Source organism: Rhinichthys klamathensis, unplaced genomic scaffold (genome assembly GCF_029890125.1).
Source record: "Rhinichthys klamathensis goyatoka isolate OS25496 unplaced genomic scaffold, OSU_Roscu_1.1 h1tg000090l_1, whole genome shotgun sequence".
Taxonomy (NCBI): domain Eukaryota; kingdom Metazoa; phylum Chordata; class Actinopteri; order Cypriniformes; family Leuciscidae; genus Rhinichthys; species Rhinichthys klamathensis.
In genome coordinates, this window is record NW_026606629.1 from 5,804,258 (window position 1) to 5,826,516 (window position 22,259).

General features: G+C 45.4%; 1 long non-coding RNA gene across 1 annotated transcript; it reads left to right on the forward strand.

Moving 5' to 3' along the window:
• Positions 1-20,918: 20,918 nt before the first annotated feature.
• Positions 20,919-21,746, forward strand: LOC130085942 (uncharacterized). The gene is made up of 3 exons (XR_008807187.1): positions 20,919-21,459; positions 21,546-21,569; positions 21,669-21,746. It is a non-coding gene; the product is annotated as an uncharacterized LOC130085942 (long non-coding RNA).
• Positions 21,747-22,259: the final 513 nt, after the last annotated feature.

Here is a 22,259-nt window from a genome sequence, read left to right on the forward strand (position 1 = left end):
GGCCCTGAAGTCCTGCTGTGGCGAAGACTGACAGAGAAGGTGCTTGTTTCACACTGGATACGAGATGACAGTGTGAAATACGAGCACAAAGATGGTCCCATCAAGTTATTGGGGAACACTATGGTAAGTTTGGATCGAGATAAGTATTAGTCACAATGAAAGTGTGGTGACAATTGGCTGTCAAACTCCAAAAAAGGAAGCAGAAAAAGAGTTTTATCCATTGCAGTTTATTGTGCATGAATGCAACTGAAGATGAGAGATATTGACTATAGCAAACTGTTTTCAGAATGACTGCTATTTGTGGACTATACCGACATGTAAACAATAACTTGATATAACCTCGTTAAAACTGCACAGCATCTATTTTTGCTTGTCATCTATTGATCAGAAAGTCCCTCACTAAGACTTCATGACCTCATCTGGCTTTTAGAGTATTATGATCAATAATAACATTATAAATGCATCAATTTACAGCCATGATGGTGTGAGTTATCGTAATCATAATTTTAAATACAACTGTTCTTATCTAAAGCAGAGATGCAAATTATATATTTTTATATTTTTAATCATTGATTGAAATAAGCTAATTACTATGATGTGTCATAAAGGGACATAATTGCTGCAATTATGGATTCTACCAGTACAAGAGGTAGGCCTATTTAAAGCAAAGACGACTCAGGTTTTGAACCTAGAAATGAGTGTTAATGTCACAGCACTGCAGCCTTAAAAATACACTTGGATGAAAGCCAATATTTCTGAGTTTCTAAATGAATTGGATAACACATTTGTAGTGGACATATAACAAAGCAAATGTGTGAAGGATAGAAGACTGCCATAATGAGAGTGGACAGGCGTTGACATCTATTAACCTTCAAAAGACCCAGTCAAAGACAAGACGAATGCATTATTAAGAACTGAATTTAAAAAATGGATTTTATATTCGGTTTAAACTGATATGTTAACAGTAAATTTAACATCAAAGACAATGTTACTTAGAAATTCACAGTAAGAGTAAGCTTCTAGACAGAGATGTATAGATGTCTGATTAGCTAATTATTTGACCAAACATTAATAGTTTCACATGTTAGGAATGTTTCCAGCACCTTGTTGAATCTATGCCATGAAGAATTAAGGCAGTTTTGAAAGCAAAAGGGGGTCCAACTCGGTACTAGCAAGGTGTATACCTAATAAAGTGGCCGGTGAGTATATATTAGCTTAATACCCAAACAGAGACCACAATTTAAAAATGCTTTTTAAAAACAAAAGGCTTAGAATATTTTTTTTATTTCATTTTTAAGATTAAGATACTATTTATAGAAAGTTCTTAAGCAGAAATGTAATTTATGGTATTTAGACTTACCAGAGGTTATTTATACACATGATTAAGAATATCAATGTTCTCTGAGGTAAATTACTTCAGATTAGTGGTCTGAATTTACATTAAATCTGTCGTTTGAAGTTCCTGTCATTTGAAAGAATCTGAATTAAAAAGCTATACCCTTTTACTGTGAGATTTACGAAAAAGCGACAGGCACTTTCACATTTTTTTAAATCTGTAAATTTACACTTGCTGAAATGTTTACTTTTCTGTTTTTCTTTTCTTTATTTGCCACCTTGTGAGAGTAATTTACAGCCAGTGTAAATCATCCACGCTGCGGGAAAAAACACCACAGCAAAGTGTTCGTTTGGAAATCTGAGCGACATAGAGCTTTCTGATACTTTGTGAGGCTGAGCAAGCTGCCTGCAGAAATGTCACGCTCTCTGGCTGTGAAATCCAACTCCTCCTTCTCCTTTTTCTGGCTAAGCTGCTACGATGAAAAATATTGATTCACCATGGGGACACACAACAGCCTTATCTGCCCGAACCTTTGTGCTCTACAGGCTTTACCCATCAACCCCTGCACAGCCTCATGGGTTTATTGCAGACGTATTTAAGCATCCCATTCTGCCTCCTGTGGACATTAAAGGAACTGCAACAGTATTTGTCAACACAAAATAAAACAGTACAGGTGCTGATTAGAATATCATCAAAAAGTTGATTTATTTCAGTAATTCCATTCAAAAACTGAAACTTAGATTATTATATTCATTCATTACACACAGACTGATATATTTCAAGTATTCATTCCTTTTAATTTTGATGATTATAACTGACAACTAATGAAAACCCCAAAATCAGTCAGAAAATTAGAAAATTGTGAAAAGGTTCAATATTGAAGACACCTGGTGCCACACTCTAATCAGCTAATCAACTCAAAACACCTGCAAAGCCCTTTAAATGGTCTCTCAGTCTAGTTCTGTAGGCTACACAATCATGGGGAAGACTGCTGACTTGACAGCTGTCCAAAAGACGACCATTGACATCTTGCACAAGGAGGGCAAGACACAAAAGGTCATTGCTAAAGAGGCTGGCTGTTCACAGAGCTCTGTGTCCAAGCACATTAATAGAGAGGCGAAGGGAAGGAAAAGATGTGGTAGAAAAAAGTGTACAAGCAATAGGGATAACCGCACTCTGATTCACAAAGAGTGGACTGCAGCTGGAGTCAGTGCTTCAAGAACCACCACGCACAGACGTATGCAAGACATGGGTTTCAGCTGTCGCATGCCTTGTGTCAAGCCACTCTTGAAAAAGACACAGCGTCAGAAGCGTCTCGCCTGGGCTAAAGACAAAAAGGACTGGACAGCTGCTGAGTGGTTCAAAGTAATGTTCTCTGATGAAAGTATAAATTTTGCATTTCCTTTGGAAATCAAGGCGGAATCCACGTTGCTTGAAGTCCAGTGTAAAGTTTCCACAGTCAGTGATGGTTTGGGGTGCCATGTCATCTACTGGTTTTGGTCCACTGTGTTTTCTGAGGTCCAAGGTTAACGCATCCGTCTACCAGGCAGTTTTAGAGCACTTCATGCTTCCTGCTGCTGACCAACTTTATGGAGATGCAGATTTAATTTTCCAAAAGGACTTGGCACCTGCACACAGTGCCAAAGCTACCAGTACCTGGTTTAAGGACCATGGTATCCCTGTTCTTAATTGGCCAGCAAACTCGCCTGACCTAAACCCTATGGAAAATCTATGGGGTATTGTGAAGAGGAAGATGCGATACGCCAGACCCAACAGTGCAGAAGAGCTGAAGGCCACTATCAGAGCAACCTGGGCTCTCATAACACCTGAGCAGTGCCACAGACTGATCGACTCCATGCCACGCCGCATTGCTGCAGTAATTCAGGCAAAAAGAGCCCCAACTAAGTATTGAGTGCTATACATGCTCATACTTTTCATGTTCATACTTTTCAGTTGGCTAACATTTCTAAAAATCCTTTTTTTGTATTGGTCGTAAGTAATATTATAATTTTCGGAGATACTGAATTTGGGATTTTCATTAGTTGTCAGTTTTAATCATCACAATTAAATGAAATAAACATTTGAAATATATCAGTCTGTGGGTAATGAATGAATATAATATCCAAGTTTCACTTTTTGAATGGAATTACTGAAATAAATCAACTTTTTGATGATATTCTAATTAGATGACCAGCACCTGTATACCTATCCTCACTTGTAAGTTGCATTAAGTTTGAATGATATTTAAATATTTCAAAAATTGCATTGCTTAGTTGTTAATTTAAGTTAATCAGTTAATACAATTTCAGTGAAGTAAAGTGTTTTTACACAGATAATGTGTAAGGCTATTCACGTGTAAGATGTTGTGTAATATCCATTTTCTTAAAAATGTCCTTGTTTTATCGAGCTGAACATGCCCCCACATACATTATGTAAACCGACAGCATCACTGCCCCCGATCTGAACTTTTTAACTCATGTTTTTTGCTTCTAGATCCTATGAAACATATGTTTAACAAATGTTTAAACAAATGTTTAAGGCATTTAGTGAGTGCATTTATTCAGAGAACCTACAAAAACTTCAGCTTCACATGTGAATCAGCTTTACGTTTGCTCTGTGTATCAGTAATAAATATGTTTCTTTATAGCCATATGACATATCTCAGAGTAACCATGGAGCATTTAATAGCTTAATGTGAACAAAAGAAAATGGCCTCTGCCTGCATTCAGCACAACTCTATTATTAAGGGTCTGGTGTAAAAGCAGCAGTAGAAATGTCATACTACAAATAGGTGTTGTGGATTGTGCACTAAACAGCAAGCATTTCATGAGAACAATCAAAGACTGCCAACCACGAACAACACAGCAATATGAGGGCTGCTAAACTGCCTTTAATAGGGCTATTTAGTACCAGTTTATGGCTTCTTCTCAATATCCAGCAGAGCCATGAAAACCACAGAACTTACATTTCAAAAGGATTTATGCTTTAAGATATCAAATGTCCTATTAATTAAAAAAAAATAGCTACATCTGAAAGCGTTCATTTCATAAAATGTTCAAATATGCAATAACTGATGAATTACTGTGTCGACACTCATTTTTAGTTTCATTATCATGGACTTTTAGGTTATTTTCACGTTTCCTGTCTTCCTTTGTTAAGTTTTCCCGCCACTCTTTAGCTGTCATGTTAACAGAGAAGATTATTTTTCAGTTTAGCTGTGCGTCATTAATTACCCTCGTTTGCCTTGCTATTTAAGTCGCTGTGTTTGTATCACCCATTGTCTGGTCACATTTACGCATATCGGTGTTTCATTTGATTATCTTGTTCTGTATTACCTTCTGAGTGGATTATTAAAGACATTTTACCTGATCTTCATCGTGTTTCCTGCAACCGTTGGTGCAGCCTGTTCTCACGTAAATGCGTCTTTATAGCACGCATTGTGTATTATCGTGCAATTTATTCGCGAAAATGAGTTATGTCCATATGATACGCAGTTCTCTTACGAGAGTATCTCTCGTACTGCGTAATAGCTTACGCTAGGGGAAAACCTCTTTTCCACGAGATATTGAAGCCAAAAATTATCCTTAATTTTTTATTAATGTAAAACGCTTTGCAGCAGCAAGCAGACACAGGCGAGACAGCTCGCGCGCCTATTGGCTGCTCTTGCGGCAAATGCAGCAGCCTATCGAGAGAGACTCTACGTGACGTAATGACCAATGGGGGCAACTCGCGCCCATATCGTCACGTCCCGCCAGAAAGGGCGTGGTCTCACTCTATAAATATGCTCGTTAGGCTGGTACAAGCTGATTTTCACCTCTTCAACGAAGCACACGCATCACTGGATCCGGAGTGAGAAGCCGCGCCGTCGAAGCAAGCTTTTCAGAAGGACGAGATCTGGAGTCGCTGGCCTCGCCGCCTTCAACTGCCGTACCTGCTGCGCTTTCCGGCGTTCTATATCCTTTTATATCACTTTGTATCCTTACTCTGCTGAGAGTGTTTGCTCGCTTACTTGACGCGACTCACGCTTCTCATCACAAAAGAGCTGCGTCTTTTTAAAGATGCCATCCTGTGGCTCGTGCCGCGCCCCACTCAGCGACGGGGACCGTCACGTCATCTGTGTGTCCTGCCTGGGTGAGGATCACGCGGCCATCGCGCTCGCTGACGGCGGATGCCCTCATTGCGAGCTTTTGCCTATGGTGACTCTGGGGACTCGCCTGGCATCTTCTCCGAGCCTTCACCACAGCCCGCCGTGGTGCCGCACCGCAAGAAGTGCTGTGCCCAGCGCGCTCCCGAGCTCTCTCCAGCCCGCCAAAGCTCGCCGGTTCGCCCACCAGCTTCGCCGGCTTCGCTCGAGTCGCTCACTGACGGACAACGGCCGCCGCCTGCCGCCGCGTCCGTCCACGAGTTCGACGAACCCACCGAGGCGTGTTCTCTTCTGGCATCTGATAGCGAGGATTGGGCGAGCTCCGTGGACCTCCCCTCCGCTAGCGTTTCCCGCCAAACCACTGGTAAGAGAGCCGGCATTGAGACTGAGCTGATGCGTCTGCTCTCTCAGGCCGTGGAAAGCATCGGCCTCGACTGGGAGGCGCCCGCGCAACAGGCGAGCTCTGTGGACCTCCCCCTTCTGTCCGCGAGTCGTCAGGGAAACAGGCCAGCATCAAGACCGCGAGCCCTAAAACCGCGGCTAGCTTTCTTTACGTTATAAGAAATCTACCCCGCCCCCCATGGGCGTGCGTCACCGGCAAATGAGAAAAGAGTGTGCTTTAGTCCCCGCCGAGGCCGGACTAATCTCCATTTCTCAAACATTTCTCAGCTCCTAGTTTGAGCGGCTGAAAATGTCATTATTGCAGCAATGAGCCTGTTGTATAACACGCACACCTGCATACAAACGCCGACACACACAAAACTGTGATGAGACTCTCTTATCTGCTTGCACTAATGTAGTTCTCCCTGTGGCCCAGTGGCGGAACCCGAAGCCTTCGCGCGAGAGACCCGTGTTCGATCCCGGCTCTCGCAGCAGATAAAAATTTAGTCTCGCCGCGGCCAGACTTCCACCGAAACTTTTCGCTCGTTCAGTTCCAGAAAATGCGACTGTTCCAGTGTATTTTGCAGTAAACAAGCTGGTACCACAGCCCGCTTGCCTGCACATAAAGGCCGTTTCCACGGCGACCCAGAAAAATCATGTAATCATTCTATTTCTGGTTTTCCGGCCACAGCCGTTATAAGTGTTATAAGTGTAATAAAATGCTCACAGCCCAGTGTTCATTTCTACACACAAACACAGCCCGCCACGGTACAGGGCTCGCACAAATGAAATCGACGCATGTCAATTGTGCATTAAATGTAATGAATGTGCCCACAACCCAGTGCCCACAAACACTACCACGGTTTCTGTAAAACGAAACCAACACAAGTCTTCCTAGCCTCCTAGGAAATCGACGGTGTTTCAGTCTCGCCGATGCCAGACTTCCACTGAAATTGGAAGTCTGAACTTCGTTCAGTTCCAGAAAATGTGACTGTTCCAGTGTATTTTGCAGTAAGCAAGCCAGTACCATGCCCGCTTGCCTGCACACAAATGCTGTTCCCACGGCGACCCAGATAAATCACATAAACGGTGTATTTTCTGGTATTCCGGCCACAGCCGATGGTGTTATGAGTGTATTGAAAATGCCCACAACCCAGGGCTCATTTCTACACACAAACACAGCCCGCAAAAATGCAGGGCTCGCACAAACAAAATCGCCTCATGTCGATTGTGCACTAAATGTAGTGAATGTGCCCACGTCTCAGTGCCCACAAACACTACACACCACATGTCCCACGGGTTCTGTAAAAACGAAACCAACACGCATTCAGTCAGCTCAGGCCGACGGTGTTTTTCAGTGCAGTAATGTGACTGTTCCAGTGTATTTTGCAGTAAGCAAGCCAGTACCATGCCCGCTTGCCTGCACACAAATGCTGTTCCCACGGCGACCCAGATAAATCACATAAACGGTGTATTTTCTGGTATTCCGGCCACAGCCGATGGTGTTATGAGTGTATTGAAAATGCCCACAACCCAGGGCTCATTTCTACACACAAACACAGCCCGCAAAAATGCAGGGCTCGCACAAACAAAATCGCCTCATGTCGATTGTGCACTAAATGTAGTGAATGTGCCCACGTCTCAGTGCCCACAAACACTACACACCACATGTCCCACGGGTTCTGTAAAAACGAAACCAACACGCATTCAGTCAGCTCAGGCCGACGGTGTTTTTCAGTGCAGTAAATGTGCCCTGCGCCCACATTCACTCACAGACATGTTAAGCCCCACGGGGCTCGCCCCGCTCTCTCTCCCTCAGCAAACTGCTATAAGGGTTTTGAGCGCGGCCAGGCTGCCCGCCGCGATCGGCGCGCCCCCCGCCTCACACACTGTAAACACAGTGTCTGAGTTACAGCACGCCGGAGCTCCCTTGCCGTCACTATGTCTCGGCCAGAGACCAGATCTCATTCTACCCCTAGCTATTCACGCGAAAGTGTGGGCACAGCTTCCTGGGGTATCAGAATGGGTGCTGAACACTATAAAAAGAGGCTATTCGCTACAGTTCACTCGACGTCCCCGCCGTTATACGGCGCGCGTCGAGACGACGGTGAAAAACGAAGTATCTCATCTACTTCGAGCCGAGATAGCGAAACTACTGAGCAAAGGTGCTATAGAACCTTTATCTCAAGCTCAGAGCAAAGGGGGCCTACACAGCAGATATTTTCTGGTACCGAAAAAAGATGGAGGTCTCAGACCCATTTTAGATCTGCGACAGCTGAACAGAGCGCTTGTGAAACGCCAGTTCAGAATGCTTACGACCAGGAAAATCCTCGCGCAAGTGCGCCACGGGGACTGGTTTATGTCAATAGATCTGAAAGACGCCTATTTCCAAATACAAATAGCGTCCCATCACAGGCGATTCTTGAGATTCGCTTTCGAGGGCCAGGAATATCAATACACAGTCCTGCCGTTCGGCCTGTCCCTAGCACCTCGTACATTAACGAAGTGCATGGACGCGGCGCTCGCACCCCTGAGACTTCAGGGCATGTGAGTCCTGAACTACTTGGACGATTGGCTGATTCTAGCTCGATCACGATCGGAGCTCATAGAACACAGGGCCGCATTAGTCGAGCACCTCGAGGAGCTGGGCCTCACAGTCAATTGGGCGAAGAGCTCACTGTCTCCCAGTCAGAAAATTTCCTTTCTGGGAACAGTGTTAGACTCGCTATCCATGACGGCACGCCTGTCACCAGAGCGCGGACTAAATATTCAGCGCGTCGCGAAATCCTTCCGCCACGGCTCGATAGTTCCGCTCAAAAGGTTTCAGAAAATGCTGGGGCTGATGGCCTCAGCGGCCTCTGTACTCCAGTTGGGCTTGCTTCGCATGCGCCCACTGCAGATGTGGCTGAAAGCGCGGGTTCCACCCAGGGCATGGACAGCGGGTCTGTTTCGCCTCAGGGTCGACCTACAGTGTGTTTCAGCTCTGGAACCTTGGAAAATAACCGACTGGTATCAGTCAGGTGTGAGTCTGGGGACCGCTTCGAGTGTGAAGGTGGTGTCTACGGACGCCTCCACCTCGGGGTGGGGAGCGCTGCTCGAGGGCAGACCGCTAGCTGGCCTGTGGTCAGAACGGGAAAAGCTCCTTCACATAAACTGCTTGGAGATGATAGCAGTCGACAAAGCACTATGGCGTTTTTGTCCCCAGGTAACAGGCCACCACGTCTTGGTCCGGTCGGACAACATGTCAGTGGTGGCATACCTAAATCGCCAGGGCGGCGTCAGGTCACGAAACCTTCACAGGCTGACGGAACGCCTCCTGGTCTGGGCTCAGCACAACCTGCTCTCACTGAGAGCAGCGCACGTGCCTGGTCACCTGAATGTGGGACCAGACAGACTGTCCAGGAACAATGTTCCAGCAGGGGAGTGGTCGCTGCACCCGCAGACGGTCCAGCTGCTGTGGAAAACGTTCGGCAGAGCACAGGTGGACCTATTCGCGTCCCACGAAAACGCTCATTGCCCGAAGTTTTTCTCGAAAAGCAAGGACGCGCTGGCTCATGTTTGGCCCCGCTGCCCCCTATATGCTTTTCCTCCTGTCTCGCTCCTGCCTCAGGTGTTGGAACGAATAAGGGAAAACGGATGCCCAGTGCTGCTCGTAGCTCCGCTCTGGACAAACCAGACGTGGTTCCCTGCCTTGATGCAGCTGACCAGCACTGCCCCATGGCCTGTACCATTGAGGAGAGACCTCCTCTCTCAGGCGGAGGGCTCGATTTGGCACCCTCACCCGGAGCTGTGGTCCCTGCACGCATGGGCCATCAATGGGTACCCGCTAGCCTCCCAGAAGGAGTGTTAAACACGATCGCGCAGGCTAGAGCTCCGTCTACCAGGCGGCTCTACTCCTCGAAATGGTCTTTTTTCTCTGCATGGTGTCAAGCCCAGAGCTTTTCACCTGTGGAATGCGGGGTTTCGGAAGTGCTTTCCTTCCTTCAAGAGCTACTGGATAAGGGCAGGACCCCATCCACGCTCAAAGTATATGTGGCGGCCATAGCAACGTTTGCAAAACCGGTGTCTGGCCAGTCGCTGGGGAAAGACGACTTAGTCGTGCGTTTCCTTAGGGGAGCTCGGAGGCTAAACCCTCCCAGGCCCCCTTCAGTCCCGACGTGGGACCTTTCCACGGTCCTGGAGGCCATGAAAGGCGCCCCGTTCGAGCCAATCCAGCTGGTGGACATGAAACACCTGTCGTTCAAAACAGTGTTTCTCATGGCTCTCGCTTCAGTGAAGCGCATAGGGGACTTGCAGGCGCTTTCAGTAAGCGCGTCATGTATGGAGTTTGGGCCTAATGACTCGAAGGTCATTCTCAAACCTAAGCACGGGTATGTGCCGAAATCCCTCAATACACCGTTTAGGGCCCAGGTAATTTCCCTGTCCGCCCTTCCGGTTCTCAATGAGGAGGAGGACGCGAGTCTCCTTTGCCCCGTCAGGGCATTAAGAGCTTATGTGTCGCGCTCGTCTGTTTTCAGACAGACTGAGCAGCTTTTCGTTTTGTTTGGCGGGCGCTCCAAGGGACTTGCCGCCTCAAAACAGAGCCTATCCAGATGGATAGTGGATGCCATTGTGCTCGCTTACACTGCAAAGGGCCTGCAGTGCCCCTTGGGTGTCAGAGCGCACTCCACGAGAGGCGTGGCCTCTTCGTGGGCATGGTCTAGCGGGGTTTCCCTGCAAGATATCTGTACGGCCGCAGGCTGGGCCTCGCCGTCTACATTTATAAAATACTATAACCTGGAGGTACCCGCCTTACAAGCTAAGCTTTTGGCGGTCTAAAATTCAGTGCTATCTGCCCCGCTCTGCGGCCCAGATGCTGAGTTTACTGCAGCCCCATGAGTGTTGACACACGTATGGCCACCCAGATCAGGCTGAAAGCTTTCACCCTGGCTGCGCGTTTTATTGTCATATGATAGCCCCGCTGGGTGCTATTTTATAAGGAATGACGCTTCCAGCCTCTCTTCCTCCACTCTATGTGAGTTTATGGTGATTATGCACTATATGAGCCCTGGGCTTCGGCCCCTGGGACTTTGGTGTTGGATCCCTGTACACACGGCGTGTTGCATTGTGTTCCCCTAGCGTAAGCTATTACGCAGTACGAGAGATACTCTCGTAAGAGAACGTACTCGGTTACTAACGTAACCTCGGTTCTCTCTAGAGAGGGAACGAGTACTGCGTATCTTGCCGTGCTTAGAATACGCTCTGGTTCGCTTCGGCGATGAAAACCAGCTTGTACCAGCCTAACGAGCATATTTATAGAGTGAGACCACGCCCTTTCTGGCGGGACGTGACGATATGGGCGCGAGTTGCCCCCATTGGTCATTACGTCACGCAGAGTCTCTCTCGATAGGCTGCTGCATTTGCCGCAAGAGCAGCCAATAGGCGCGCGAGCTGTCTCGCCTGTGTCTGCTTGCTGCTGCAAAGCGTTTTACATTAATAAAAAATTAAGGATAATTTTTGGCTTCAATATCTCGTGGAAAAGAGGTTTTCCCCTAGCGTAAGCTATTACGCAGTACTCGTTCCCTCTCTAGAGAGAACCGAGGTTACGTTAGTAACCGAGTACGTTTTCGCGTGCATTTGATACGCAGTTCATTTGCGTGTAATACACACGCACCCCACACCACTAATTCTACCCAAACGTATAATACACACGCACCCCACACCACTACTAAACCTACCCTAACCAACCCATGCATATCCTATGCACGTAAAAACTCATTTTCGCGTATAAATTACACGATAAACACACTGCGTGCTATAGAGACGCATTTAGTGTGATCGGGTTGGTTGGTGACATAGTGTCAGACAAAAAGATCACAACAGAATTTGACACACAATTTTGACCCCATATAGTTTGGGGTTAAAAGAAGGGATTTCAGCAAGGTTCATTTTAGCAGCACATATATTTAAAGTAAAAAAAAAAAAAAAAAAAAAAAATAGAAAGAAACACTCAGGCATGGATAAAATCTTTCATAACAGTTGACTCTAAAGTCTTAAGACTAGACTACCTCCTTTTTAATCCTTTTTTTATACCAAGCTTCTTCAGTTTCTCATTTTTGCAGATATTCAAATTAGCCTGGCATCAAATACCAAACCCCTGGTGTGAAAAAGGTCTGCTAAAGCTCTTTGTGTGGATCCAGTCAAATGTTGGACACAGACCTACAGGCACGTTTCTTCCTGTTTCTCTACAACGGCCGTCTTGAAATGCAGCGGTGCAGGCTATCTCTAACTCACACACTCACTAGTAATTAAACACCTCAATGAACAGATTAAGAGTTTCCCCATTTGGAAATTTCATTACCATTGCTGTAATTGGATTCCAAATTTAATTAGCACTCCTCTGCGAAACAGCAGGTGATGTTGTGGCGGCAGTCAAAGCTGTCCAAGTACAGAGAGGTCACTGAAAGAGTTTGGCCACTGCCATCGCAGAGAATGTGGGATGTTACACCTGAGCTGATCATTTCTGACCTGTTGCTCATAGAGGTGTATAAGCATGTATGGTGATGGTAAACCCCCATACTTAAAGGAAACATATAAGGAATTATTTAATATGCATTATATCATGCGTTCAGAGCTTTAATGATAAGTTACGGTTCTCATCCTCATGGTTGTAACTGTAATTAATTTTAGCTTTAACAAATGCCAAAATTACAATAAATATGGTACATTTTATAAGGGCAAGAGTACAAAATCAAGAGCTTTAAAGCCTGGACCATCATAAATTATGGACCAATCTTTCTCTAATATGTTATTTTCTAATAATGATTGATAGGGAAAACCTGTCTCCAAAAAGATTACATAAATCATTAAGAGCCTGATGAAATGAAAATATCTGTTCAGAATAGGAAATAAGCATATTCAATAGAAGAAAATGTTAGACTTCCTGTGGCACTTTGAAGTAGAAAAGCCATATTTTTCATTAATCTCTATGCATGTATGTATATATATATATATAAATAAATGTTTTGCCTTGTGGGTTGCAAAAAGGTTGAATATGGCTGTCAAAGAAGAAGCTTGGAGAACAGTGTAATTACATCATCTACCAGCAGGGGCTAACTGGACCCATGCTAACTACCCCTTGGTCTGGGCTCAGTCAACCCTAATTTGATGGGATGTCCTTTATTTCAAATGAACATTCTAAGGATTTACCAATAAATATCTCAATGACTTGTTATTACTACTGAGTGCCAGGAGTAATTTAGAAAGAAAACCCCTCTAGAAAACCATATATATTGGTGGTGGCCCTCTGTGACCAGGGTAATAAATTAAATCTACAACATATGGTGAAACATTGTCAAAGTAAATCGTCTCGGTTACTAACGTAACCTAGGTTCTCTCTAGAAGAGGGAACGAGTGTTGCGTAAGCTAGCTTACGCTACGGGAAAAACCTCTTTTCTCGAGAATACTGAAGCCAAAAATTATCCTTATAATTTGTATTAATTTAAAACGCATTTGCTGCAGCGAGCAGACCTAGGCGAGGCAGCTCACGCGCCTATTGGTTGCTCTGCGGCAACTGCTGTAACCTATCGAGGGACTGCTCGTGACGTAAGCACCAATGAGGGCGCTGGCACGTCGGCACGTCCCGCGCGAATGGGCGTGGCTTATGCCTATATAAGCCAGAGCTCGATAGGATGCTCCTTGGTTTTCATCAACTGAAGCGAAACCAGATGATAGCACAAGCACGGCAGGGTTACGCAACACTCGTTCCCTCTTCTAGAGAGAACCGAGGTTATGTTAGTAACCGAGACGTTCTCTTACGAGAGTAATCTCGTTTTGCGTAAGCTAGCTTATAAATGTAGACGGAGAGGCCCAGCCGGCCGCCATACAGATATCTTGAAGGGAAATCCCACTGGACCAGGCCCACGAAGAGGCCACGCCTCTAGTGGAATGAGCCCTGACGCCCAGAGGGCAACGAAGGCCCTTAGATGTATATTCCAGTGAGATAGCGTCCACTATCCACCTGGAAAGGCTATGTTTCGAGGCAGCTAGACCTTTAGATCGGCCACCAAAAGAAACAAAGAGCTGTTCTGACTGTCTGAAAGTAGCCGAACTTTCCACGTAAATTCTCAGGGCCCTAACCGGGCAAAGGAGATTCACGTCAGACTCGCTGTCAGATCCGAAGAGGGCTGACAGGGAAATGACTTGCGTTCTGAAAGGAGTGGCAAGTACTTTGTGGACATAACCATGTCTCGGTTTGAGGATGACCTTGGAGTCATTAGGCCCAAACTCAAGGCATGACACGCTAACAGAAAGTGCGTGTAAGTCACCCACCCGCTTGACTGAGGCGATAGCAACCAGAAAGGCGGTTTTCAACGAGAGATACTTAAGGTCCACAGACTGTAGAGGTTCAAAAGGGGCACCCTTCATGGCCTCCAGGACCAAGGAAAGGTCCAATACGTGAACCGAGGGGGGGCGAGGAGGGTTCATCCGTCTAGCTCCCCTGAGGAAGCGGACTACAAGGTCGTTCCTACCCAGTGACTGGCCGTGCGAATGTTTGACAAACGCAGCAATAGCCGCCACATATACCTTGAGCGTGGATGGGGATCTACCCTTATCCAAGAGCTCCTGTAGGAAGGAGAGAACCTCCGATACGCCACAATCTTGTGGATCCAGGTTGCGAGCTGAGCACCAACCTGAGAACACTGACCACTTGGAAGCATAAAGCTGTCTAGTAGAGGGCGCTCTAGCTTGCGTAATCGTGTTTAACACCCCGTCGGGGAGATTGACGGGTGTCCGTTGATGGCCCACACATGCAGAGCCCAAAGCTCGGGGTGTGGGTGCCAAATCGTACCCCCGGCCTGTGAGAGGAGATCTCTCCTCAACGGGACAGGCCATGGAGCCAAGCTCTGAAACTGCATCAGCTCCGGAAACCAAACTTGGTTCGGCCAGAACGGAGCTACTAGAAGCACAGAGGAACTGTTCTCCTTGATACGCTTGATTACCTGTGGTAACAGCATGATCGGCGGGAAAGCATAGTGATTGTGGCCAGTGATGAGCCAGCGCGTCCTTGTTCTTTGTGAAGCATATTGGACACTGAGCGTTGTCTTGAGACGCAAAGAGGTCGACCTCCGCTGTGCCAAAGGTGTCCCACAACAGCTGAACTGTCTGAGGGTGGAGAGACCATTCCCCTGGGGGAATGTTGTCCCTGGACAGCCTGTCTGGACCCACATTCAGATGGCCTGGCACATGTGCCGCTCTCAGCGAGAGCAGGTTGCGCTGAACCCATGCAAGGAGGCATTCTGCAAGTGCATGAAGGTTCCGTGATCTCAGACCGCCCTGGCGATTTATGTAGGAAACCACCGTCATGTTGTCCGTGCGGACAAGGACATGGTGGCCCTTTAGAAGGGGAAGGAAGAAACGCAAGGCGTTCTCGACCGCCTTCATCTCTAGACAGTTTATGTGCAAGCTCTTCTCTTGGCTTGACCACAGGCCAAAAGTCGGTCTGCCCTCGTAGAGGGCGCCCCAGCCCGAATTGGAGGCGTCTGTCGAAACCACTTTCAGTTTTGAGATTAGCCCCAGGTTTACACCTGTCTGATACCAGTCGACCGCCTTCCAGGACTCCAGAGCTGTGACACAGTTCTGAGTTACCTTGAGACGTAAACGACTGGATGCCCATGCTCGACCCGGGACCCGCGTCTTCAGCCAGTGCTGTAAAGGGCGCATGCGAAGCAGACCTAAACGAAGCACCGCTGAGGCTGAAGCCATGAGGCCTAGAATCCTCTGAAATCTTTTTAGAGGAGAGACATCGCCTACTTTGAATGACATCGCCAAGCGCTGGATACACAAATAGTTCAGTATTCGCATACCCTGTTGTTTCAGGGGGGCGAGCGCCGCGTCCATGCACCTCGTAAATGTACGAGGTGCTAAGGACAGGCCGAACGGAAGGACGGTGTACTGGTAAGCCTGACCCTTGAAGGCGAATCTTAAGAAAGGCCTGTGACGGGGGGCTATTTGTATCTGAAAATAAGCGTATTTCAGATCCACTGATATAAACCAGTCCCTCGGGTGAATTTGCGCGAGAATTTGTCTGGTTGTAGTCATTTTGAACGATCGCTTCATGAGAGCTCTGTTTAAAAGCCGGAAGTAACGGCTGTAGAAACCCGACTCGCTCTGGTCTAGAGGGATGGTTTCTATGGCGCCCTTCAAGTACGGTTTCGTTATCTCGGCTCGAAGCAGATGAGCTACTTTCTGATCCACTGTAGTCTCGACCCGGGCTCGAAAGCGCGGGGGTCAGCGAGCGAACTGCAGTGAGTAGCCTTGTTTTATAATGTTCAGCACCCAATCTGACACGCCCGTGATAGCTTCCCATGCTTTTGCACGTATAGCTAGGGGTAGAATAGTATCTGGGCTCTGGTTGCTGTAAGCTAGGGACCCGGAGACCCGATAGGGCTGATAAATTGACACTGTGCTTGCAGTGTTTATCTGAGGCAGCGCGCTGAGACCAGCAGCGGGTTGATTTACACATAACATTCTGGTCACGTGGGATGGGGAATGATTTATGTGTGTGCGCGGCACAGAGGGCGCAGTGTTTAACAGTAAGCGTGCGTGCTGAGAAGCGGGCACCTTCTTTACACTTAAAACACCATCGGCATTGAAACAGGCCCTGAATGAGAGTGTGTCACTGAGTGGGCCGTGCTTATGTGTAGGAGTGAACACTGGGACGTGGGCACATTTCCTACATTTAAAACACCTTCGGCGATAGCCGGATAAACAGACATAATGCTCTTTTTGAGATTTATCTGGGTCGCCGTGAAAACGGCGTTTGGGTACAGGTGAGCGGGTTGTGCAACTGGCTCGTTGGCTGTAGAATACACATCTCCAGTGTTACGACCCCTCTAATCTAATCTAGGGGCTAGAGGAGTAACATTAAAGAAAACCTTGTAAAACTGTGGAAATGGTAGTGTGTGTCAAGAAACGATAAGCGAAACCAAACTGCCAATGAAAATAATGATATTTATTATACAAAGAAAAAAATATAAGGAATAACGAATGAATAATAAAGTAACTTAGGAACAATAAGGAAGCTAACAGCCTCCAGCAATATAAACAATTATATAAAGAAAACAACAAGGATAAGTAATAAATAAAATAAAAGAAAGTAAACAACAATTTACCCTTAAGGAAAAAGGGACTAAAGTGACGCCAAAATAAAGAAAGAAACAAAAAGAAAACAATTCTAACCAAATTCAACCCTCTTACCTAGCTAAAGAAAAGGAAAGAAAATAATTGTTTCTTCAGCGCCAAGCGCAGTGTTCTTCCCTACTCTGGCTCACAAAAACAAAACATACAAGAGTGGCGTTCACCTCTTACCTGGTGTTTCTATACAAAGTTTAGTCTAGATGTTTGCACAATGGAAGTCGTACGACATCTTCCCTATCCCCCATTCCTTGGAGCAAAGGGTAACAAAAGAGCACAAGCTCTACACAAGTCGAATCAAGAACGTCATCCCAAAGTAATCAAACAAAGTAACAAAACAAACTTAAGAAACACAACTAGCATAAGCAAATTAACAAGTCAAACGAGTCCCAAACGAAAACAAAAATCACAATGGCAGCAAAAGGACCAGAAATCAAAACGGGACTCTCTTCAGTCTGTTTCCAGCGTCTTTTAACTGGTAGTGAGGACGTCTCAGACAGCGGATAGATCCACGTCACATCACTTGATGATGATTGACAGTTTCCTGGGCCAATCAGCAAGCGGAGAAGGATTACCTAAGAAATTGATAGAGAGAGAGAGAGTGAGAGAGCGCACAAGCAAAAAGGAATATCTACGAACGTAACACTCCCACACTTAAGAACAAACTCGCTTTTGTGAACAAATCTCTACCCCAAAAAAAATTAAACTCTCGACAGAGCATCGGCCAACACATTCTCTGATCCCTTCTTGTGTCGGATCTCTAGGTTGTAGTTCTGGACAACAAGAGCCCAATGCATCAATCGTTGGTTGTGATTACACATTCTGGTTAGGAACACTAGTGGATTGTGATCTGTATACACTACAATCGGAAGACTACTAGAACCGAGATACACTTCAAAGTGCTGTAGCGAAAGCAACAAAGCAAGAGCTTCTTTCTCGATAGTAGCATAATTAACTTGATGTTTGTTAAACTTGCGAGAATAGTAACTGATAGGATGATCAATACCATTTGCATCTTCTTGAATAAGAACACCCCCAGCACCCACATTACTTGCATCAACCTCTAACTTAAACGGCTGGTCACAGTTAGGTGCCATTAAGACAGGAGCATTGCACATCAAAGTTTTAACTGAATCGAAAGCATGTTGACACTCAATTGACCACTCATAAGCATTAGATAGACTAAGCAGTGAAGTAAGAGGACTCACAACGGTCGAGAAATTCTTACAAAACCCACGATAGTAACCTGCCATTCCTAGGAACCTCCGCAACTCTCTACGAGTGGTAGGAATTGGAAATTCAACGATGGCAGTTACTTTAGCTTCCATGGGTCTCACTTGACCTTGACCAACCTCCTTACCTAGGTAAGTAACGGTTGCTTTGCCAAACGCACATTTTGCTAAGTTAAGTGTCAAATTTGCCTTAGCGAGTCGCTCGAATACTGTTCTTAACAGACTGATGTGTTCTGACCAACTTCGAGAATATAAAACCAAATCGTCAAGATAGGCATTACAATCTGGCACACCATGTAAAACTATATTAACAAGGCGTTGAAAAGTTGCGGGAGTATTTCGAAGACCGAAAGCCATCGACGTATACTGAAGGAAATTGTCTGGAGTTACGAATGCTGAGATTTCTGAAGCTCTTGAGGTAAGCGGCACTTGCCAATAACCTTTTAGCATATCAAGCTTGGTTACAAAACGCGCAGAACCGATGTTATCGACACAATCTTCCATTCTTGGTAACGGATAACTATCTGGTACAGTCACTGAATTCACTTTACGATAGTCTGTGCAAAATCTAACTGACCCATCAGGTTTGGGAACAAGTAAACATGGAGAACTCCACGGACTGTAACTGGATTTGACTAGTCCATGATCCAACAGATACTCCACCTCTTTACTCATTACAAACCTTTTTATGGCATTCACACGGTAAGCATGTTGCTTAATTGGACGAGCTCCGTTCACATCAATATCATGTTTCAGAACGTTTGTTTGTGTAGGATCATCACCAAACAGGCATTTAAAATCAGCAAGTGCTTTCACAATGTCTATTCTCTGGTTCACAGTCAAATGACTAACATGCGAATGAAGATCTTGTAAAATCTCAGAATTTCCTAACCTTACACCCTGATGAAAAGCATGTCGAAGTACCACACCATCAGAGTCTGCCTCCGAGCCATCAGGAGATGACTTCCGATCCACGGCCATCGCAACAGAAGAAACAGCGGGCCCTGCCGTCTTTCCTGCGACGCTCGCCGTTGACGACTCCCTAGTATGGTAAGCTTTCAACATGTTTAGATGACATACACGGGTCTTTCGTTTCCGATCAGGTGTACGCAACATATAATCAGTCTCGCTCATTCTCTTTTCTACAACATAAGGACCATAGAAACGAGCAGATAACGATGATCCTGGAACAGGTAACAACACAAGTACTTTTTCTCCAGATTGAAAAGATCGCGCTACTGAGTTTTTATCGTATATACTCTTCATACCTTTCTGAGGATCTGCAAGACATTCTCGGGCTAGCAACCAAGCAGCATGAAGTCGATCACGAAACTTACTTACATAATCTAATATGTTGAGATTTGTATTCGAATCAGGTGCTAAAACTCGTTCTTTAAGAACTCTCAATGGACCTCTAACTTTGTGTCCGAACACAAGTTCGGCTGGACTAAACCCGAGAGATTCTTGAATGGTCTCTCGAACAGCAAATAAAACCAAAGGAACTCCCTCATCCCATTCTTTAGCAGTATCATGACAATATTTCTTCAGCATTGACTTCAGAGTTTGGTGGAAACGTTCCAATGCGCCCTGGCTTTGCGGATGATATGCACTCGAAACTCTATGAGAAATTGCTAGTGACTCAAGCACTTGTTTAACCCTCTAGGCGCCACGGTCGAGTTTACTCGACAAGATGAGGCACTGAATAAAACGGCCGATTTTGTCAAATTGGGTGTCAAATTTCGTTCGACCTCCCCTCCACTGGATGGCAGACATGTCATATTTCATCCCCGAATCAAAAAAACGTCATGTTTCTATACAAAATGTTCGAGTTAGAGCGCATTGAATCAATGAGATCAAAAGCGGAGCTAGTGTGCGAGTGAGCCATGTTATCAGATCCTCTCCGCAATCGCGGCGACAGTATTGTGGTGGAGACTTTGTCTAATGCCACTGGGTATGTTAGACGAGGTCGAAGTATTCATAGGACAGTTAGGAGACAACGTGGATGCAGGGTGGGGAGTCGCAATGACAATGACAGCAGTCCGAGCTGTGCACACTCGGCGCGCGCGCGCGAGGCAGATCTGGCCGCGCTGCTCGTATCATCTCACTCATGATCTGTGCGAGTGAGCGTTTGAACTAAACAGGTCTTGTCTACTTGTGTTTGTATGTCATATGAATAATATATATGTGCCCCATACATGGAATCAGAGTGTCTACTGTATTTAGTAAATGGAAAATCTCTACAGCAAAAGGCAACCACTACATGCATTCGGTTTGTTTCTACCATTTATTAGTAATGATTTACACAGTTTGTTTACTACTTACTATATACCTGAGCATTCAGTATTGTGCAATATAACATACAGAAGGTGATGGACATTTTGGGGGGAAAGAAGTGCTGCATTTTATCATTAAAACATGTGACTTTTCATGAAAATTCTATAATCCAAGATTGCCGCCACCATATGACGTCATAATATGCAAATTAGATGGAAAAAATTAATCCCTACATAAACTTTGGGTCATCCTTAATATTTCTCTAATTTACAGAAAGTCTCTATCTTTTATCACTTTTAAGATATAGCCTTTTGAAATTGAGATGTCAAAATCGAACGTTTTAGGAAAAAACCTCTGGCGCCTAAAGGGTTAAATAGTTTCGATAGAAAATTCGTACCTTGATCCGTTTGCACTACCTTCGGTAAGCCGAATGTGGAAAAGAATTTCACCAACGCTTTGCTGACCACAGGTGCCGTGATTTTCCTCAAAGGAATCGCCTCTGGAAACCTGGTATTCACACACATGATAGTTAACAGAAACTGATTACCATTCTTAGTCTTAGGTAATGGGCCAACACAGTCAACAAGCACATGTTCAAATGGTTCTCCAATCGCCGGTATTGGAGTCAAAGGAGCAAGTGGTATACTCTGGTTTGGTTTTCCCACAATCTGACAAGTGTGACAGGTACGGCAGTATTGGGCAACATCTTTCTTTAATCCTGGCCAGAAGAAATGACTCAAAATTCTGTTATAGGTCTTAGTAACTCCTAAATGACCAGAAAGCTGGTGATCATGAGCCAGAAACAAGACATGTTGACGATAAGGAGACGGAACCACAACTTGATAAACAACATTCCAATCTAAGTTTTCATCAACATGAGAACACCATTTCCTCATCAGTAGTTCATTCTCAATGAAGTAAGCACTTTTTCTGTCTTTGACACCATCCAAAGAGACAGCACCCCCAAAGATGTTAACAAGTGTTTTGTCCTCCTTTTGTGCAGTGATAATTTTCTCACGAGATACAGGTAACTTTAGTAACTCTGCATCAAACTCAACCACACCTTTATTTTCTGTCTCTGAACTATTTTCTTCTTTCTGATTCACACCCAAAAACGTCTCTCCAGTCAAAAGTGGAAACATGAATGAGCTAGACAGATCCACTACATCACCCACTCTGCGCGACTGAGCGCATGTGACAGCGCAGGCTGGAAAAACTTCAGAGTAAGTTTCAGCTAATCCTTCTAACTCACAGGACACCTTTGGTTCTTCAATGACTTCGATCACGGACATTACCTTCCCACCTGCCAAGTCATTTCCTAAGATAAAGTCAACACCCTTCACAGGAAGTGAAGGACAAACAGCAACTCTAACAAAACCAGTGCACAATTCACTCTGTAAGTGTACTTGATGTAGTGGAAATTTCATACAACCCATCTCAATTCCCTGCACGATTACACTAGAACCACAGAAAGTATCACAAGACAGCTCTATTTTATCTACTAAAATAAACGATTGCATCGCACCAGTGTCTCTGAGTATTCTTATCTCTTTCTGATCTTCTGCCTTTCCGGACCGAGATATATACCCCTTTGACACAAAGGGCCGATAACTCTCATCAATTTTCTCCTCTGTATTCACCATAGCTCCCGATTTAAAAGCTTGCACAAACCCCACGCCCTTTGGTTGATGCTGTGGCTTGCGCTTCAATGCCAAAC